Source organism: Salmo salar, chromosome ssa23 (assembly GCF_905237065.1).
Source record: "Salmo salar chromosome ssa23, Ssal_v3.1, whole genome shotgun sequence".
Classification (NCBI taxonomy): domain Eukaryota; kingdom Metazoa; phylum Chordata; class Actinopteri; order Salmoniformes; family Salmonidae; genus Salmo; species Salmo salar.
Genome location: NC_059464.1, coordinates 8,412,318 through 8,431,248, shown reverse-complemented (window position 1 = coordinate 8,431,248; position 18,931 = coordinate 8,412,318). Strand labels below are relative to the sequence as shown.

Here is an 18,931-nt window from a genome sequence, read left to right as displayed (position 1 = left end):
CACATCTTGGTGACAGTCAGACAGATTTATCTGTGAGCCCGGTGCGTATTTCAAAAGGCCCGGCCCAGATAACAGGAAGGAAAATGAAGAAGGTAAGGCGCTTTGAGAGAGCCACACTAACGCTAGCTCGTCAGCGCTACAGCTTTCTAATGCTGCTTGACAAAGGTTCATCTCTTTCCCCTGTGCCTTGGTGCGTGCTGACTCCTAGAAATCACAGGCACCAACGCCACCTTAAACTTTTCTCTCTTTTCATTCCAACATTCTTTCGTATTGTTGTTATTCAAGACTTCAGAGGATTTGGAGTGCTTTTGTTAAGCAGACACTTTAGGGGGAGAATACACAGAGCGAAATGTTGAATGGAGAGGGTGTGGTGGAGTAGAATGGGAATGGGATTGGGGCGGAATACCGTATATATCGTATACCGGGGTATTTGGAAAAAGGCCACAATGGTTTTTCAATACCGTTAATAACGTCAAAACTTTTCCAATACATTTGAATACTTGTAGTGAAGTTAATACCTGCAGTCAACTTGTGCAATACGTTAGGAGAAAAAGCAGATTGCGTTCTTCATTTCAACTGTCACATTATTTGACGTTATGAAGCTTACCGTAGTTCTAACAGTTGAGCCAGTCACGTGTTTGTGTGTAAATAGTAGAACTGGAGAAAGCGGGAGCCGGTGAGTCCAGCTGTGTATTTGGTTTAACTGGCTAGTTAGCTAAGTAAGCGGCTGAATGAATGAGGAGACGGGCGTCATATAGTGTTAGCTTTCTGCCGTGTTTGATAAGTCAAAGGGCTTTGGATGACTTATCTGTACAGTACAGCTGTCACTGCTGCCATCCTTGTACAAACGTTTTGTCCTCTCCGTTCTCCGGCCCGTCAGCTACTCGCCCCTCTTGCCCTAGCGACATACTGTTCCAGAGTCTGTACTGTCCTACCTTCAGACAAGCATTGAACTTTGTTCATTTGCACAATGTCTCTCGTTCACATTCGCTTGCAAATGTCCAAACTCACCAAAAATTATATTCGGTTGCTACGATGAATACCTGTACGCTACCGGGTCAAAAGTTTTAGAACACCTACTCATTCAAGGGTTTTTCTTTATTTTTAAATATTTTCTTTATTGTAGTATAATAGTGAAGACATCAAAACTTTGAAATAACACATGGAATCATGTAGTAACCAAAAAAGTGTTAAACAAATCAAAATATATTTGATAATTGATATTCTTCTAACACCCTCCCTTTGCCTTGATGACATCTTTGCACACCCTTGGCATTCTCTAAACCAGCTTCACCTGGAATGCTTTCCCAACAGTCTTGAATGAGTTCCCACTTATGCTGAGTAATTGTTGGCTGCTTTTCCTTCACTCTGTGGTCCGACTCATCCCAAACCATCTCAATTTGGTTGAGGTCGGGGGATTGCGGAGGCCAGGTCATCTGTTGCAGCACTCCATCATTCTCCTTCTTGGTCAAATAGCCCTTACACAGCCTGGAGGTGTGTTGGGTCATTGTCCTGTTGAAAAACCAATTATAATCCCACTAAGCCTAAAACAGATGGGATGGCGTATTGCTGCAGAATGCTGTGGTAGCCATGCTGGTTAAGGGTACCTTGATTTCTAAATAAATCACAGACAATGTCACCAGCAAAGCACCTCCACACCTCGTCCTCCATGCTTTACGGTGGGAAATACACATGCAGAGATCATCCGTTCACCCACATCGCGTCTCACAAAGATACAGCGGTTGGAACCAAAAATCTACAATTTGGACTTCAGACCAAAGGACACATTTCCACCGGTCTAATGTCCATTGTTCATGTTTCTTGGCCCAAGGAAGTCTCTTCTTCTTATTGATGTCCTTTAGTAGTGGTTTCTTTGCAACAATTCGCCCATGAATACCTGATTCACACAGTCTCCTCTGAACAGTTGATGTTAAGATGTGTCTGTTACTTGAACTCTGTAAAGCATGTATTTGGGCTGCAATTTCTGAGGCTGGTAACTCTAATGAACTTATCCTCTGCAGCAGAGGTAACTCTGGGTCTTCCATTCCTGTGGCCATCCTCATGAGAGCCAGTTTCATAATAGCGCTTGATGGATTTTGCGACTGCACTTGAAGAAACTTTCAAAGTTCTTGAAATGTTCCGCATTGACTGCCCTTCATATCTTAAAGTAATGATGGACTGTCGTTTCTCTTTGCTTATTTGAGCTGTTTCTGCCATAACATGGACTTGGTCTTTTACCAAATAGGGCTATCTTCTGTATACCACCCCTACCTTGTCACAACACAACTGATTGGCTCAAATGCATTAAGAAGGAAAGAAATTCCACAAATTAACTTTTAAGAAGGCACACCTGTTAGTTGAAATGCATTCCAGGTGACTACCTCATGAATCTGGTTGAGACAATGCCAAGAGTGTACAAAGCTGTCATCAAGGCAAAGGGTGGCTATTTCAAGAATCTCAAATATAAATAATATTCTGATTTGTTTAACACTTTTCTGGTTACTACACAACTCCATATGTGTTATTACATAGTTTTGATGTCTTCACTCTTATTCTGCAATGTAGAAAATAGTAAAAATAAAGAAAAACCCTTGAATGAGTAGGTGTTCTAAAACTTTTGACCGGTAACTGTACATACATTTTTTGCGCTTGTTAGCATATTTTGCTAGCAGCCTCTATTGAAATGTACTATTAGTTTGTGCTAACTATGTTAGCGTTCTGATAATGTTTTTGTGTTTTCAGCAGCCCCTTGTTTACTAAAATGGTAATACCGTGGTATGTATCCTGTTCCTATTTGCTCATGACTAATAAGGAAGGAACCTTATAACCAATAGCGTGCTGGATAAGGTAGCCACAAAACGAAAATTAGACTATTTCCCCTTAATTCAACTGGTTTCAGTTTTGCATCAGTATTGTTGACAGAAGGCATTGCCCTCGACTGAAACTCTTATTTATCCTGTTGTTATACTCCATGTCATTCATTCTGAGACGCCATGCTTTTCCCAGACAGGACCTGCGTGCGTCAGCGACATGCCAAAGCTCAAGACCTCCCAAATCCTGTCACATACAGCGGGGTCTCCTCGGCCCTGGCTTACATAAGCAAGGGCTTACAGGCAGGGAGCAGGGCCACAAAGAAGCTTACTGACTACCAGGATGAAATCACCAGAAAGGAAAAAGAGAGATGCAGGGCACAAAAAAAATGTAATAAAAATTGTAATGCTCTAGTCTAAATTGCTTGTTTCATGTGAGTCTACAGATGGGATCTCTCTCTCTCTCTCTCTCTCTCTCTCTCGCTCTCTCTCTCTCTCTCATATTCTGTCAATTCCATTCTTCAATCAAACGCATGAGCGGCGTAGAGACTGTAGGCTACCGTGTTATCAGTAGAAATCACAGCCATTAGAGCCTGTCTCATTATGTGGAGCTAGCTAGCTCTGCACTGAGCTGTGATCGCATTAGGCCTATAAAGTAACAGTTCAGCAGCTTTCACCTCGCGTCCATCTCTCTTCCCTTGGCACGCCAAACACACTCCAGCTCCATGCCACAACGCAACATTCCATCCAAATTAAATCAATATGAATTGATCTCCAGCAACTGCCCCGCTGGCTACAACATAATAAAATACAAAGATTCCTGTACACAGCACACTTTTTTCTCCCCCTCCCTGTCTTTTGATGCCATTTGCCTAGAGGGCTCAACCTCACAACACACACGTGGTGATTGTTGTTTAAGGTCTGAAAACGGGATCAAACAGATCATAGAGACAGAGATCTGTTCGCCAGCATGCGTTAGCTTCACAGCCTGGTAATTAGGCTACAGACAATAAGGCCCATTGTTTTGGTGGAGGAGGAAGATGTGTGGAGGGTTTACGTCAGCCATATCTACTGCATGAAGGGCTAGCAACCTAAATCAGTAAAGCTCAGACAATAACAATGTTGAAGGTGTTACAGTAACATGTGTCTGTGTGTGTGTGTGTGTGTAGGGGTATTCTACCAAATCACAGGTAAGGTAGTTGTTGGTGTGCCTGGGACAAATTACATCACATCATTCTGCTCAGCCACTTCTTATTAGAGGTGAGATATGCACCCTTAACAATCCACACACACACACACACACACACACACACACACACACACACACACACACACACACACACACACACACACATTCAGACAGCGATACCCCTGCCTCCCCTCACCTCCCGTCTCCCCCTCTATGGCCTAACCCCCATAGGTGGCTGCCCTGCTGCCTCCCCCAAGCCCCCCTCCACCACACCAACCCCCCCTGGAAGTTCAGTCTCCTTGACAGGGTCATCATTTTAATGATATCATTCTCTACTGACCCATCCCTCCCTCATCTCCCTCCAGCCCTGTCGTCTGGCATGGGATAGCAGCACACCAAACACACACAAACTGTCCCGATTACCCATTTACTGCCAGTCCATTAGCAACCCCCCCCCCCACCCCTCCTGTCCCCTCCAGCGTTAGTTCTCTCCTCAGACACATGGGGACAGTGTGTACTGTACTGTATAAAACCCCATTTAGCCAGCCAACCCCCACTTCACCAGACCTGGGTTCAAACAGTATTTGAGAGGTTTAAGTTGTGCTTGATTGAGCTGGTATGGCGCAATAAAGCCAATGAAATGGTCTCAAATGGGCAAACACCATCCATCTGGCACTCCAAATGCTGAACATATTTGACATGTTTCAAATACCATAAGAACCCAGCTCGGACCACACCCAGATAGACAGACAGAGGGGAGATGGAGAGTAAAGTGTTGCCTAGCGCATCGCAACGCAGAGCTCTCTGACTGGGAGGAACACTGTCAGCGGGAAGTGTGGGTGGGGGGGGGGGGGGTCTTCCATCCTTGTGGTGACCTAAAACCCCACAAGTTCCCACAAGGATAGTAAAACAAGGGAAATTCTCCCTCGTAGGGACATTTCCCACATCCCAATGAGGACAAAGGCTATTTTAAGCTTAGGGGTTAGGTTTAGGGTTAGGGTTACACTTAGGTTTAGAATTAGGGTTAAGGTAAGGGGTTAAGGTTATTTAGGGGTTAGGAAAAATAGGATTTTGAATGGAAATTACATTTATGTCCCTAAGAGGATAGAACATAACCTGTGTGTTTAGCAGGAGCAAGGCTCTATTAAATAGCCTGCCTCTGCCTTGCACAAAGCCCAGTGGGCCAAGGGAGTTAACGATACCTATGTAAAAACATGAGCCTACAAATGTCAATAGGCCTATAGGCCCACTACCTGACGATGAACAACAATCCAATGGAAGGTAAATGACTGTCAGTAATTAGCTCAATGTTTAACAATGAAATTCCCTGAATGATTAACACAACAGAAAATAATGACACTTTCAAATGAATCTTGAAAATCACATTTTTATAACCCACATTGCTCAGTGTAACGACATCCCGTATTCAGAAGCATATTATGAAATCCCAAAAGCCTCCCCCCAGTAATCAGCAGTACAGTAAGTGACTGATGGTCTCTGCAGGGAGGTACAAGCAGTTACCAAAAAAACGCCTTCATTGAAGCCAATGTTCCCGTTGCGCTCCACGCTGGCTGCATGAATCAACGCCCTGTGTGAGTCCCTGTTATTCCTTCCCAGACCAACCCTCACTTCCTCCATGCCATTCAGACACACACACACACACAGAGACACGCGTATGCGCACAGACACACACACATACATACACTTGCGCGCACACACAAACAGACACACACACACGGACACACACTTCCCTCACACAGCGCAGCATGCTGGACCACATGACAAATTACAGATGGGCCTTATTATTAAAAAGCACTGCTTGAGGGGCAGAAAACAAGAGGGAGGGGAGCAACAAACGAACAACGACGAGCAAAAATGTTTTTAAATTACAAATGGCCGCCGCCTTGAAAGCAAAACAGACCACAAACATTACCATATTCCAAATGTGTGTTTGTAAGTGGGGTGGGGGTTGGAAGGTGGGCCTAATAGGAAAGGTGGGGGGAATATTTTAGGAGGAATATAAAATTCCAACCTGCTGCATTGAATCGCCTAGAGATTTGAGAGGCACCAGAATGTAATTATCTTCCCCTGTGACAGTTGATCTGGCCTCGGTCTCTGTTCGCCTGTGTTGTCGATGACAATGCACAAAGCAATACAAAATCACTCATTTTTGTCTGCCCCAGGCACGTCTACAATTATTTCCTTTCTTCCTTATTTTCCCTATTCCACCCCAGCTCCCTCCATTCCTCCCTCCCTCATAGCACGCTCGCAATCGCTCTCTATCCCTCCCTCCATCATTGCCTCCCTCCCTCGCCTTCTGTCTGGCAAACATCCAAATGTCCCTTCCTTTGTCCCCCGTTCTTCTTGATCGCTGATGTGAAAAGTTAAATAAAAACACCAGATGAAAGCAACAGGGCTATAACAAACCACCAGCTCTCCCACTGGGAGATGAGGCCAGGACCACCAGAGAGGTGAGATAGAACCAATGATCTCAAACAGAAATGATAGGAAGAGAGATCATAAAAAGGTGTGTGTGTGCGTGCGTGTGCCCGTGTGCGTGTGTGAGTGTGCGTGCGAGGTGGTAGTAACGGTTGAGACAAGGACAACAGCAAAGTTAAGATGAGGTACAAGCAGAAGCAGAGACAGCGATAGTGCTGCAGCCCACTCTCTGGTCCACTGATATCTGAAGAGCTCATCAGTGGTGGCACTCATCGCAGATGGGCAAGTGCTCTAACTAGAGCCAATGGTTCCTGTAGCTTAGGCATACATGACAGGAGACTAAACCACAGGAGCTCATTGACAAGAGCTCTTTGCAAATCAGGATTGACGACTATGTTCTTCCCCTCCAGAGAAGAGAGGGCACAGCTAGACGATGTCTTCTAAGGTCTAAGAGCAGAGCTGCATTCATCTAGCCAAAAGGACTTCTATGCTATGGTCTAAGAGCAGGGCTGCATTCATCTAGCCAAAAGGACTTCTATGCTATGGTCTAAGAGCAGGGCTGCATTCATCTAGCCAAAAGGACTTCTATGCTATGGTCTAAGAGCAGGGCTGCATTCATCTAGCCAAAAGGACTTCTATGCTATGGTCTAAGAGCAGGGCTGCATTCATCTAGCCAAAAGGACTTCTATGCTATGGTCTAAGAGCAGGGCTGCATTCATCTAGCCAAAAGGACTTCTATGCTATGGTCTAAGAGCAGGGCTGCATTCATCTAGCCAAAAGGACTTCTATGCTATGGTCTAAGGGCCGTATCTCTCTAGTCCAGTGGTCACCAACCGGTCGATCGCGATCGACTTGTCGATCTCCAAGGCATCTCTAGTCAATCGCCAAACATTTCTGTAAAAAACCCAATGATAAAGCCTTGTTTTCCTATTTTGTTTTTATTCATCTCGGGCTGTTGGTGGTAGGTGCAGCCAATTCAGCTGCCCTGCGCGCCGGGTAGGCAAACTGTTGCCGTTTCATGTGTCTGAAGGTACAAACTGGGCCTTCCCGGTGGGCCCGGAGAGGAAATCAAGTGCACTATAGGCCTACCGCTGGCCGATCAGATTGCTCAGATAACCGAGTCTGCAGTAGCATAGCAGGCATGAAAGAAAGCTACGGCAAAATTGATACTGTGAGATTTCAAAATGTTTAAAACCATGACTGGAGAGAGACCGTCAACGAATACGTCTAAGAGATGCTGTTTTTATGAGGGAGTTCATGTTTAAGTTCTTACTCAGCACTGTCAACACTTTTATAAGTCATAAAATGAGTGTTCAGATTTCCACTCAGCGCTACAACAAGCAGTGCAGCAGTAATGAATGAGTAAGAAAGTGTATATATAGGTATCTATATCTTTTTTTAACATCAAGGAATATTTCACTTTCTCTGTTCATAGGAGTAACAACATAAATTTGTGCATGAGGCAGAAATAATGCGGTGCGACTCGAGTTTCGCCATCAGCTGGAAGACGGTGTCTCTTCGGTCAGTGTCAGTGGAGGAAAGGGAGAGCCGAGGGATGTTGAGAGACGGACCCTCAGTCTGCTGCTCTCTCCCTAAACTGAGACTGACCATCAGATGCATGCACCATCAGCCCAGTAAAAATAAAAAGCTAATTATTTAAATGTGTGCTCACTCAGCTCTTCCTCACAAGTAATTCAACAATGGATCTATTACCGGTGTGATCATATAGCCTACCTCAAATTTTGAAATATAATTAAAGAAAATGTCCTGAACAACAATGCATTGGCAGGTAAATTCAAGCAAAGCCAGTATGCGGTGATAATGTATTGGGCCTATAGCTTACTGCACAAACCTCATTGCCACAGTACAGTTTTTAACTGGTTAATGTTGCATAGGCTTACATTTTTTAAATCATGTTAATAAACAAATCAGAGCTGTAGATCTCGGCATGCATTTTGACTCAGAAAATGATCTTGACTCAGAAAAGGTTGGTGACCACTGCTCTAGTCAAAGGGCCTGGTTTAAAACAGGTCTGTATGGCAGAGCAGAACAGAGCAGAACAGAGCAGAACAGGAACCAGCAGCAGAGTCAGTTAGTAAAACTTCATGCAGACTATGCCTTGGTTGGTTCTCTATCTAGCTTGTCCAAGGGCCTAGTTTAACACAGGGTTCTATGGCATAGCGGGCACCACACAGCGAGTCAGTCATACCACTGCCTGTTCACTGCCTGCTGTGCTCTGTGCTCTGGGCTCAGTTCAGAGAGCTTTAGTTTAGCCTGCTGCTGTCAAAGCAATCATGTTCCCCTGCTAATCCCTCTCAGGCCTCTATGTAGATCATCATTGACTGGGGGAAGAATGTACACAATGACTAAGCTGTTTTATTGGCCTGCAAAGCTGTACAATTTGGGACATTAGGGAGAGAAGACAAAAGTTTGATAAGGGCTTTTGCTGCCGCTGCTTATGAATCATCGTTCTACGAGCTCTCTGAAAGCCCTGCCAAATGAGGCGATCGGCCCGACATGATCTGATGTCATCAAAACGTAGTTTGTGTTTGGTTTTTATTTGAAAGCTCAAAGTTGTCGTTCTGAATGTCAGCTGGTCATCGGCTGCCTCAGCGTGAGTTCCATGTCTGCAGCCAGAATGTGGTTAAATACTTTTTCTTTTAAATGTTATACAAGAGGTTCTCTTCGGTCTCAACACATTTTCTCTGTCTCTTGTCTGCGCTTCCTTAATAACCACCACTTAGATAAAGGAGCCTTCTGTAGCCATACGGACAGTTGGTCACAGCGTTACTTGACGTCATCCTATAACGTCTATGCGGTTACGAGCGAACCAAACTGTGTTCTTTGTCTGATGGAGTGAGTGACCCGTAGTTACCTCTCTCCCTCCCTGGCAGAATTGTGCGGGTCTATGTCCCAAATGGTTACCCTATTCCCTTCCTAGTGCACCACGTTTGACCAGAGCCCTATGGGTCCTAGTTTAAGGGTTGGGTGATATCCAGATGTTCGTTACCGTTATACCGTTTCTGTACCATAACGGGATATACGGTATCACCGAATGTGCACACAAGAGGCGCTATTTAATTTTTTTTTTTTTAATTTAGGGAGCAGGGATCTTGATGCAGAAGGGGATTGAATGTATCTGCTGTAACCAAAAAGCTTGGTCTTAACATCTAGCCACTTAGCTAGCAAGTTAGCAAACCAAATGCATGCTCCAAGCTGGATATATTTCATTTGACACATCTTAGATTTCAATTTTTTTGGGGGGGGGCTGGTATTGAAAATCATTCCGTCGGTATTTCGAAATACCCTTGTATACAGTATAAATGGTATATCGTCCAAGTCTAGCCCTTGTAAAAAGTAGTGCACTATATTGGGAATAGGGTGCCATTTGGGATGTAAGCCTGTCTCTTTTTAATCAGCGTGGGTATCTGAGGAATAACAGCTCACCAACTTCCTCCGCTCGCATGTTTCCCAGTCACCTAGGCGTATCCACGGCTACCTCTGCCATTAGAATACAAATACACCCCCCCCCCCAGAAGAGTTTGGCTCTTCAACCCCCTCCCTCACTAACAAAATTCCCTCTCTTTCTCTTTCCTCCTCTCCCAACTCTCTCTCTGTTGTCCCAGTGTCACACACACCCCCCCTAACTTATTGTTTCCTTGTTCCTCTGATAGTGACAGGCAGGTTAACATCAGCCTGGGATACCACGGCCCCATGGCCATTTCATACAGAGTAGTGTATGGGGGGCACCACAAGGGGGGATGTTTGCCCCTGTAGTTTTTCAGAGGAGAGGGTTGCATGAAAGGGGTATCAGCAGGTGCTCACTGTGACATGACAGGATGGGGGTGTTGGATTGGCCCCGGCCGAGAGAGAGGTCCAGGAGGAGGGGAGGAGGGGAGGAGTTGCAGTGTCCCAGCTTTTGGAGACAGGAACAAAAGCCACCTCTTCATACGCGTCCGGAGATGCAAATCACTCATCAAAGTTTAACACTCTGTTTCCAGTGAACAAAAAATTTAAATACTGAGAGCTCCACTTGTCCCTTCATAACATCTCTCTCTGCTTCTCTCTCTAACACAAAGTGGTGCACGGATACACAGTATAGTCCTGCCACACACACAAACACGTCTCTCTACCATCTACCTTTTGATTAAGGATTCAGGGTCCATGGGGGACTTGGTGTGAGCCTAAGCCAAATTGAGTTCTGCAGACATCAAAGGCCTCCGGACAAGAGGGGGGGGTTTATCAATGCCACTGGCGCCTGCAGGTGAAATGCTTTAATATTTTAACCCCCTCACCCCCCTTTTTAGCCAACCAGCCAGCTAACAGGCACTTAGATGAACTCCCTGCCTCCTACAGATAACAACCCCAGCTTTAAACACATCACATGGAAGTCAGTCTCTCTCTGTCTCATGCCTATAAAGACACACATTTGTGAGAAAAAGAAAAGCAAAAAAAAAAGTGCCTCCATTTAGCCTGGTGGCGTTTTGTGCCGATCTATGTGTGTCTCAGTCTCTGTCATGCTTCAGTTCAGTTGTCTCAGAGCAGAGCCCAGACTACTACACCTGTTGGACCCCAGGCCTCCCCACTGTCTAACTGATCTGAGCTTCCTATTACCATAATTCCCTCTCAGACTGAATCAGCAGACCAGGTTCTCAGATCAGCCCTTAGAGTTTATTAGACTGGGCGTTAAACCCTCTGGAGTGCTAACTGGGGGGATCAGACCATTGTTACTTTCAGAGGGGAGAGAGTTCATTCTGCCAGTGTGGTCCAGTAATGTTAAATCAAATGAAAGCTGTTTCCACACAGACTAATGCTATGGTACACTCACATAACAAAAATAAAGTGTTATCTAGAACCTAAAAGGGTTCCTATACTGTCCCCATAGGATAACTCTTTGAAGACCTCTTTTTGGTATAGGTAGAACCCTTTTCAGTTACATGTTGTCCACAAGCACATGGAGTAGCCAGCCAAATAGAAAAAGTATCCAGCCAGGATCCCCTGGGCTCTGGCAGGTTAAGATTTTTTTTGTCAAGCAAGCTTTATTTTGGTGGCCTCTGGTATGTTCTAACGACTTGATTCCATCTGAAATACACAGTGAAACTATTGAATACGTTACTGAGTTTACCTCCCAGATTGGAAAAATGTGTTGTGGTATTGTGTTTACAATTGAGTTACAATTCAGTGTAATTTTTGGGATATCCTCTAGACCTAGGCCTATATGATCAGGGCTACTTTTTAAGTAAGAGTGATATTGAAAAATTAATTAAAGGTGAAATTTTAAATCAAACAAATTGTGTGATGGGCACTTTTTCAAATGGAAAAATGGGTCTTATCCTTTTCACATGGGAGTTCCAAATATCTCTAACGGTCACCCCAGGGTGAGTTGTTTTATGCACGTGATGTCAGAATGAACTCACTGTTCAAAAATGTGATTATTACACAACAGGACAGTTAACACACGCTGCATGCTAATTATCTATAGGCTATGTTTCAACTTGTCAATTTCAAATGATTTTCTAACAAGTTGTATTTTCTAACAACAGTTTGAATTGAAATGTGTTCCGCCTCCTCATTCATTTACATAGAAGTAGCCCATTTCTGCGTTGCGGACAATTTATTTTTGAGGCTTTACTGAGCCGGATAAACTTCTCTCTTAGAGGAGAGCACACCGCACTTCACTCATGTTTGTGCAGATCAAGTATGCATATATTTGCGCAGTCTTGCAAGAATTGGAACATTTTCTTGCTGGCGCTCGCTTTGCATTCCTTGTTGTTTTCCTTACAAATAATAACTTTGGACATGTGTGCGTTCCTATCAAAGTAAGTTCCTTATTTCTGTATTTCGTGTTGTCGTTTCTACTGTAGACACATACAGAATGTACAGTTGAAGTCGGAAGTTTACATACACTTAGGTTGGAGTCATTAAAACTCGTTTTTCAACCCCTCCACAAATTTCTTGTTAACAAACTATAGTTTTAGCAAGTCGGTTAGGACATCTACTTTGTGCATGACACAAGTCATTTTTCCAACAATTGCTTACAGACAGATTATTTCACTTATAATTCACTGTATCACAATTCCAGTGGCTCAGAAGTTTACATTCACTAAGTTGACTGTGCCTTTAAACAGCTTGGAAAATTCCAGAAAATGATGTCATGGCTTTAGCAGCTTCTGATAGGCTAATTGACATAATTTGAGTCAATTGGAGGCGTACATGTGGATGTATTTCAAGGCCTACCTTCAAACATAGTGCCTCTTTGCTTGACATCATGGGAAAATCAAAAGAAATCAGCCAGGACCTCAGACAAAAATTGTAGACCTCCACAAGTCTGGTTCATCCTTGGGAGCAATTTCCAAACGCCTGAAGGTACCACGTTCATCTGTACAAACAATAGTGCGTAAGAATAAACACCATGGGACAAAGCAGCCGTCATACCGCTCAGGAAGAAGACGCGTTCTGTCTCCTAGAGATGAATGTACTTTGGTGCGAAAAGTGCAAATCAATCCCAGAACAACAAGAAAGGACCTTGTGAAGATGCTGGAGGAAACAGGTGCAAAAGTATCTATATCCACAGTAAAACGAGTCCTATATCGACATAACCTTGGCCATAATGACCATCGTTATGTTTCGAGGAAAAAGGGGGAGGCTTGCAAGCCGAAGAACTCCATCCCAACCATGAAGCACGTGGGTGGCAGCATCATGTTGTGGGGGTGCTTTGTTGCAGGAGGGCCTGGGGCACTTCACAAAATAAATGGCATCATGAGGAAAGGAAATTATGTGGATATATTGAAGCAACATCTCAAGACATCGGTCAGGATGCTTGGTCATAAATGGGTCTTCCAAATGGACAATGACCCCAAGCATACCTCAAAAGTTGTGGCAAAATGGCTTAAGAATAACAAAGTCAAGGTATTGGAGTGGCCATCACAAAGCCCTGACCTCTACCCCATAGAAAAGTTGTGGGCCGAACTGAAAAGGCGTGTGCGAGCAAGGAGGCCTACAAACCTGACTCAGTTACACCAGCTCTGTCAGGAGGAATGGGCAAAAAATTTACCCAACTTATCGTGGGAAGCTTGTGGAAGGCTACCCAAAACATTTGACCCAAGTTAAATAATTTAAAGGCAATGCTACCACATACTAATTGAGTGTATGTAAACTTCTGACCCACTGGGAATGTGTTGAAAGAAATAAAAGCTGAAATAAATCATTCTCTGACATTTCACAATTTAAAATTCTAACTGACCTAAGACAGGGAATTTTTACTAGGATTAAATGTCAGGAATTGTGAAAAACTGAGTTTAAATGTATTTGGCTAAGGTGTATGTAAACTTCCGACTTCAACTGTATATATGTATATGTATGTATGGAGCGTAATGTATTTACAGTTTTATTCACATTTTCAATTACTGGTGACAAATAATGCATTCCGATTATTGCATATATTGAAATGGACACCTATGATGTGTGTAAAACACTTTCTTGAAGTTTGTACTGATTTATAATGATCTAAGCTATTTGACAGCAATGTGTGGCGCCATGTTTGTTGAAATTATACAATGCAATCTCGGTGTCACCATCTGTCAGACCAAAGATGTTATAAAGAGGTGAAGGAATGGTTCACTCATCTTTTGGGTAAACTTCCGGAAGTGGATGATCGTAGATGACACACCCCCTTCAACATGCATACTATAAACAGACCAAACTCCTCTTAATACCTTTGGTTGATGCGTCGGATTACTTTCGATTTCTAGAAAGTGTTTTACTCCGTTGTTTCGAACAATGGTGAGCTCACCCCTGATGTGATTAATTATAAATAGTCATTGCTATTAGCTCATTCATATTATAGTTTCTGTCAGCTGAGAGTTATAAAAATATGACCACTTATGTCATGTCAATCTTTCCTCAGTTAGCGCCTACATTTTTCCGGTTTGGATGATTGTGTTATGCTGTAGCTACTTTTGTGAATGTCTGAACATTGCATCCAAAAATAAACTGCTCACATTCTGGAAATAACTTGTAAGGACTGTGTTTGCGCAAAATGGTTCTGAAAAAAAACAGTGTGGCCAGCTCAAATGCTGACTGTTGCGTCATACCGAAACTGGACATTCTAAATAAATGTTCTAATCACGCCGGTTTGATCGTAAGCTACAAAGACCACTGTAGAATGATCACACCCGTGTGTTGGTACATGTGAAAAGGTTAAAATAAATTGAACAGATGCTCAATTAAGTTCTGGGTCCATACAGTGGCTTGCGAAAGTATTCACCCCCCTTGGCATTTTTCCTATTTTGCTGCCTTACAACCTGGAATTAAAATGGATTTTTGGGGGGGGGTTTGTATTATTTGATTTACACAACATGCCTACCACTTTGAAGATGCAACATATGTTTTATTGTGAAACAAACATGAAATAAGACAAAAAATAACTATTCATAACTATTCACTTCCCCAAAGTCAATTCTTTGTAGAGCCACCTTTTGCAGCAATTACAGCTGCAAGTCTTTTGGGGTATGTCTCTATAAGCTTGGCACATCTAGCCACTGGGATTTTTTTTCCCATTCTTCAAAGCAAAACTCCTTCAAGTTGGATAGGTTCCGCTGGTGTACAGCAATCTTTAAGTCATACCACAGATTCTCAATTGGATTGAGGTCTGGACTTTGACTGGGCCATTCCAAGACATTTAAATGTTTCCCCTTAAACCACTCGAGTATTGCTTCATCAGTATGCCCCAGTCTCAAATCTCTGGAAGACTGAAACAGGTTTCCCCCAAGAATTTCCCAGTAATTTCCCTTCAATTCTGACCAGTTTCTCAGTCCCTGTCGATGAAAAACATCCCCACAGCATGATGCTGTCACCAACATGCTTCACTGTGGGGATGGTATTCTTGGGGTGATGGGGGGGGGTTGTGCCAGACATTTTCCTTGATGGCCAAAAAGCTACATTTTAGGCTCATCTGACCAGAGTACCTTCTTTCATATCTCCCTGACGAAGGCCATGCAGCCGAAATGTGTCAGAGTTTTTAAACTTTGTTTCTATTGAACATGCCATACAAATAAAGACATTTTAATTACTTATATGAAGAGTGCCTTGGTACTCCTTTCTTTTTGATTACCTTCTTTCATATGTTTGGGGAGTCTCCTACACGCCTCTTGGAGAACAACAAACATGTTAGCTTATTTTTTTCTTTAAGCAATGGCTTTTTTCTAGCCACTCTTCCGTAAGGCCCAGCTCTGTGGAGTGTATGGCTAAAAGTGGTCCTATGGACAGATACTCCAATCTCCACTGTGGAGCTTTGCAGCTCCTTCAGGGTTATCTTTGGTCTCTTTGTTGCCTCTCTGATTAATTCCCTCCTTGCCTGGTGCGTGAGTTTTGGTGGGCGGCCCACTCTTGGCAGGTTTGCTGTGGTGCCATATTCTTTCCCATTTATAATAATGGATTTAATGGTGCTCCGTGGGATGTTCAAAGTTTCGTATATTTTTTTAGAACCCAACCCTTATCTGTACTTCTCCACAACTTCGTCCCTGACTTGTTTGGAGAGCACCTTGGTCTTCATGGTGCTGCTTTCTTGGTGGTGCCCCTTGCTTAGTGGTGTTGCAGACTCTCGGGCCTTTCAGAACAGGTGTATATATACTGAGATCATGTGACAGATCATGTGACACTTAGATTGTACACAGGTGGACTTCTGAAGGTAATTGGTTGCACCAGATCTTATTTAGGGGCTTCATAGCAAAGGGGGTGAATACATATGCACGCACCACTTCTCAACTTTTTTTCATTTCACTTCACCAATTTGGACTATTTTCTGTATGTCCATTACATGAAATCCAAATAAAAAACATTTCAATTACAGGTTGTAATGCAACAAAATAAGAAAAACACCAAGGGGGGTGAATACTTTTGCAAGGCACTGTACACGTTAAGAGAAGAGAGAGAACAACATCAGGTAAATTAGTGAAAGAATTTCAATCTATATCCTTTATGTAATGCGTTATTATTACTAAGTTACCATAAATCATAATTATCGTTAAAAAAATAACACTAATAGAGAAGTCCATTGTTCCATATGTGGGCTAAATACTTTATACCCAGTCCCATACCTAATGTTATAACACAACATCCCTTTCCATGGTTAACATTATTGTTAATACCAGCACCATACATTCATCTCCTTGAATACGCTGAAGAATTAGGGCAGTGCCTCACCCCCTCTCCACCCACATACCTCATGTGCACATATGAGGTATGTGGGTAGACTTTGTAGGTAGATGTAGGTAGACTTTAAATACAACATCACATATTACAATAACCTCTTAGACCCACTGTTGTTGTTCAAGACATTTTATGAATTTATCTCTTTAAAACAGCTACTTGGCAAGTTTTTGTAACTTTCTGGCAAAGAGTTCTAGGACTTCACTGCCTAGAAACTAAAAGCTATTATGCCAAGCTCTAATTTGGGTTTTAATGGTCTACAGTTGGCCTTGGTTCCCTGTGTTTTGAGTGTGTTTGTCTTTGACATATACAGTTTATCATATATAGTGGTTGGTCTTTCAGAGTCGTGCATTTTATGAAAAATAATTAGTATAGTATTTTATATCATGTCCTTGACAGTCACTATTTGAGTGCATTATGTAATTCTATGGAGGACCTCTCGTAACCATATTGTAGAACCATTCTGGCTGCCTTATTTCGTGCTGTCTGCAGTCTCTTTAGGTCACCAACACTTGCATTACTCTACAGAGCAGTAGTTAATTACACTATGAATGAGAGCTTGGGAGATCTCTTTTAGAATTTGCTGTGGTATATATTTAGCAATCCTTCTGAGCATACAGGAGGTGCCGAGGATTTTGTACAGAGCTGTGAAATGTGTGATGACCAAGAGAGACTGTTGTCTAGCAGCACACCTAACAGCTAAGTCTTTGAAACCTCTTCTGTGGGTGTCCCACCAACTGTCAGCTGTAAGGAGGGCAGTTTCTTCCTTCTCCTCTTTGTAGTAGCATTACCTTGGATTTTTTTGTATTTATCACTAAATTGTTTTGGGTTATCCATTTTGAAATACTTATCATGTCAGCTACAAGAGCCTCTTTCAGCTGCACTACAGAGATGCCTATTACATAGCCAGTGATATCATTAGCAAACATGGCTGCCATAGAATTGCAGAGCACCAGAGGGAGATCATTTGTATACAACAAGATATAAGAGATCCTAAGCAGTTGCCTTGTGGAACACCACAGTGTACAGAATGAGGTTCAGAATAGGAACCATTTATGAATGTAAACTGCTTTTTGTTGATAAGATAGGACTGTAACCATCTTAATGTGTTATCAAATCCATAGTGACACAATTTCATCAACAGTGTATCAGTATATCATGAACAAAAAGCAGCACTAAAATCAAGAAGCAGCACACCCACAAGTTAACCTTGGTCAAATGACTTGAGCCATTGATCTGTTCAATCAACCAGAGTTGTTGCAGTCGAGTGATCCTTAAGGTATACATGCTGTAGGCTGTGATAATTGTATTTTGTTCTATATACTCCCATATACACTGAGTATACAAAACACATGCTCTTTCCATAACATAGACAAATCACATTTTTCAAAACAAACCTTATGTCACATGCGCCAAATACAACAGGTGTAGACTTTACAGTGAAATGCTTACTTACAAGCCCTTAACCAACAATGCAGTTTTAAGAAAAATACCATTAAAAAAGAAATAAAAGTAACAAATAATTCAACAGCAGCAGTAAAATAACAATAGCGAGGCTATATACAGGGGGTACTGGTAGTGAGTCATTGTGCGGGGGCACCGGTTAGTCGAGGTAATTGAGGTAATATACACATGTAGGTAGAGTTATTAAAGTGACGACGCAAAGATAATAACAGAGAGTAGCAGCAGTGTAAAAGTGGGGGGGCAATGCAAATAGTCTGGGTAGCCATTTGATTAGATGTTCAGGATTCTTATGGCTTGGGGGTAGAAGCTGTTTAGAAGCCTCTATGACCTAGACTTGGCACTCCGTTACCCCTTGTCGTGCGGTAGCAGAGAGAACAGTCTATGACTAGGGTGGCTGGAGTCTTTGAGAATGTTTAGGCCCTTCCTCTGACACTGCCTGGTATAGAGGTCCTGGATGGCAGGAAGCTTGGCCCCAGTGATGTACTGGGCCGTACGCACTACCCTCTGTACTGCATTGCGGTCGGAGGCCGAGCAGTTGCCATACCAGGCAGTGATGTAACCTGTCAGGATGCTCTCGATGTTGTAGCTGTAGAACCTTTTGAGGATCTGAAGACCCATGCCAAATCTTTTCAATCTCCTGAGGGGGAATAGGTTTTGTCGTGCCCTCTTCATGACTGTCTTGGTGTGCTTGGACCATGTTAGTTTGTTGGTGATGTGGACGCCAAGGAACTTGAAGCTCTCAACCTGCGCCACTACAGCCCTATCGATGAGAATGGGGGAGTGATCGGTCCTCCTTTTCCTGTAGTCCACAATCATCTCC

General features: G+C 43.0%; 1 protein-coding gene across 2 annotated transcripts in view; it reads right to left on the bottom strand.

Annotated features, from left to right (window-relative positions):
- The window catches only part of LOC106584023 (low-density lipoprotein receptor-related protein 8), a 263,488-nt gene that overhangs the window by 154,250 nt on the left and 90,307 nt on the right, over positions 1-18,931 (bottom strand). The window lies entirely within an intron of this gene.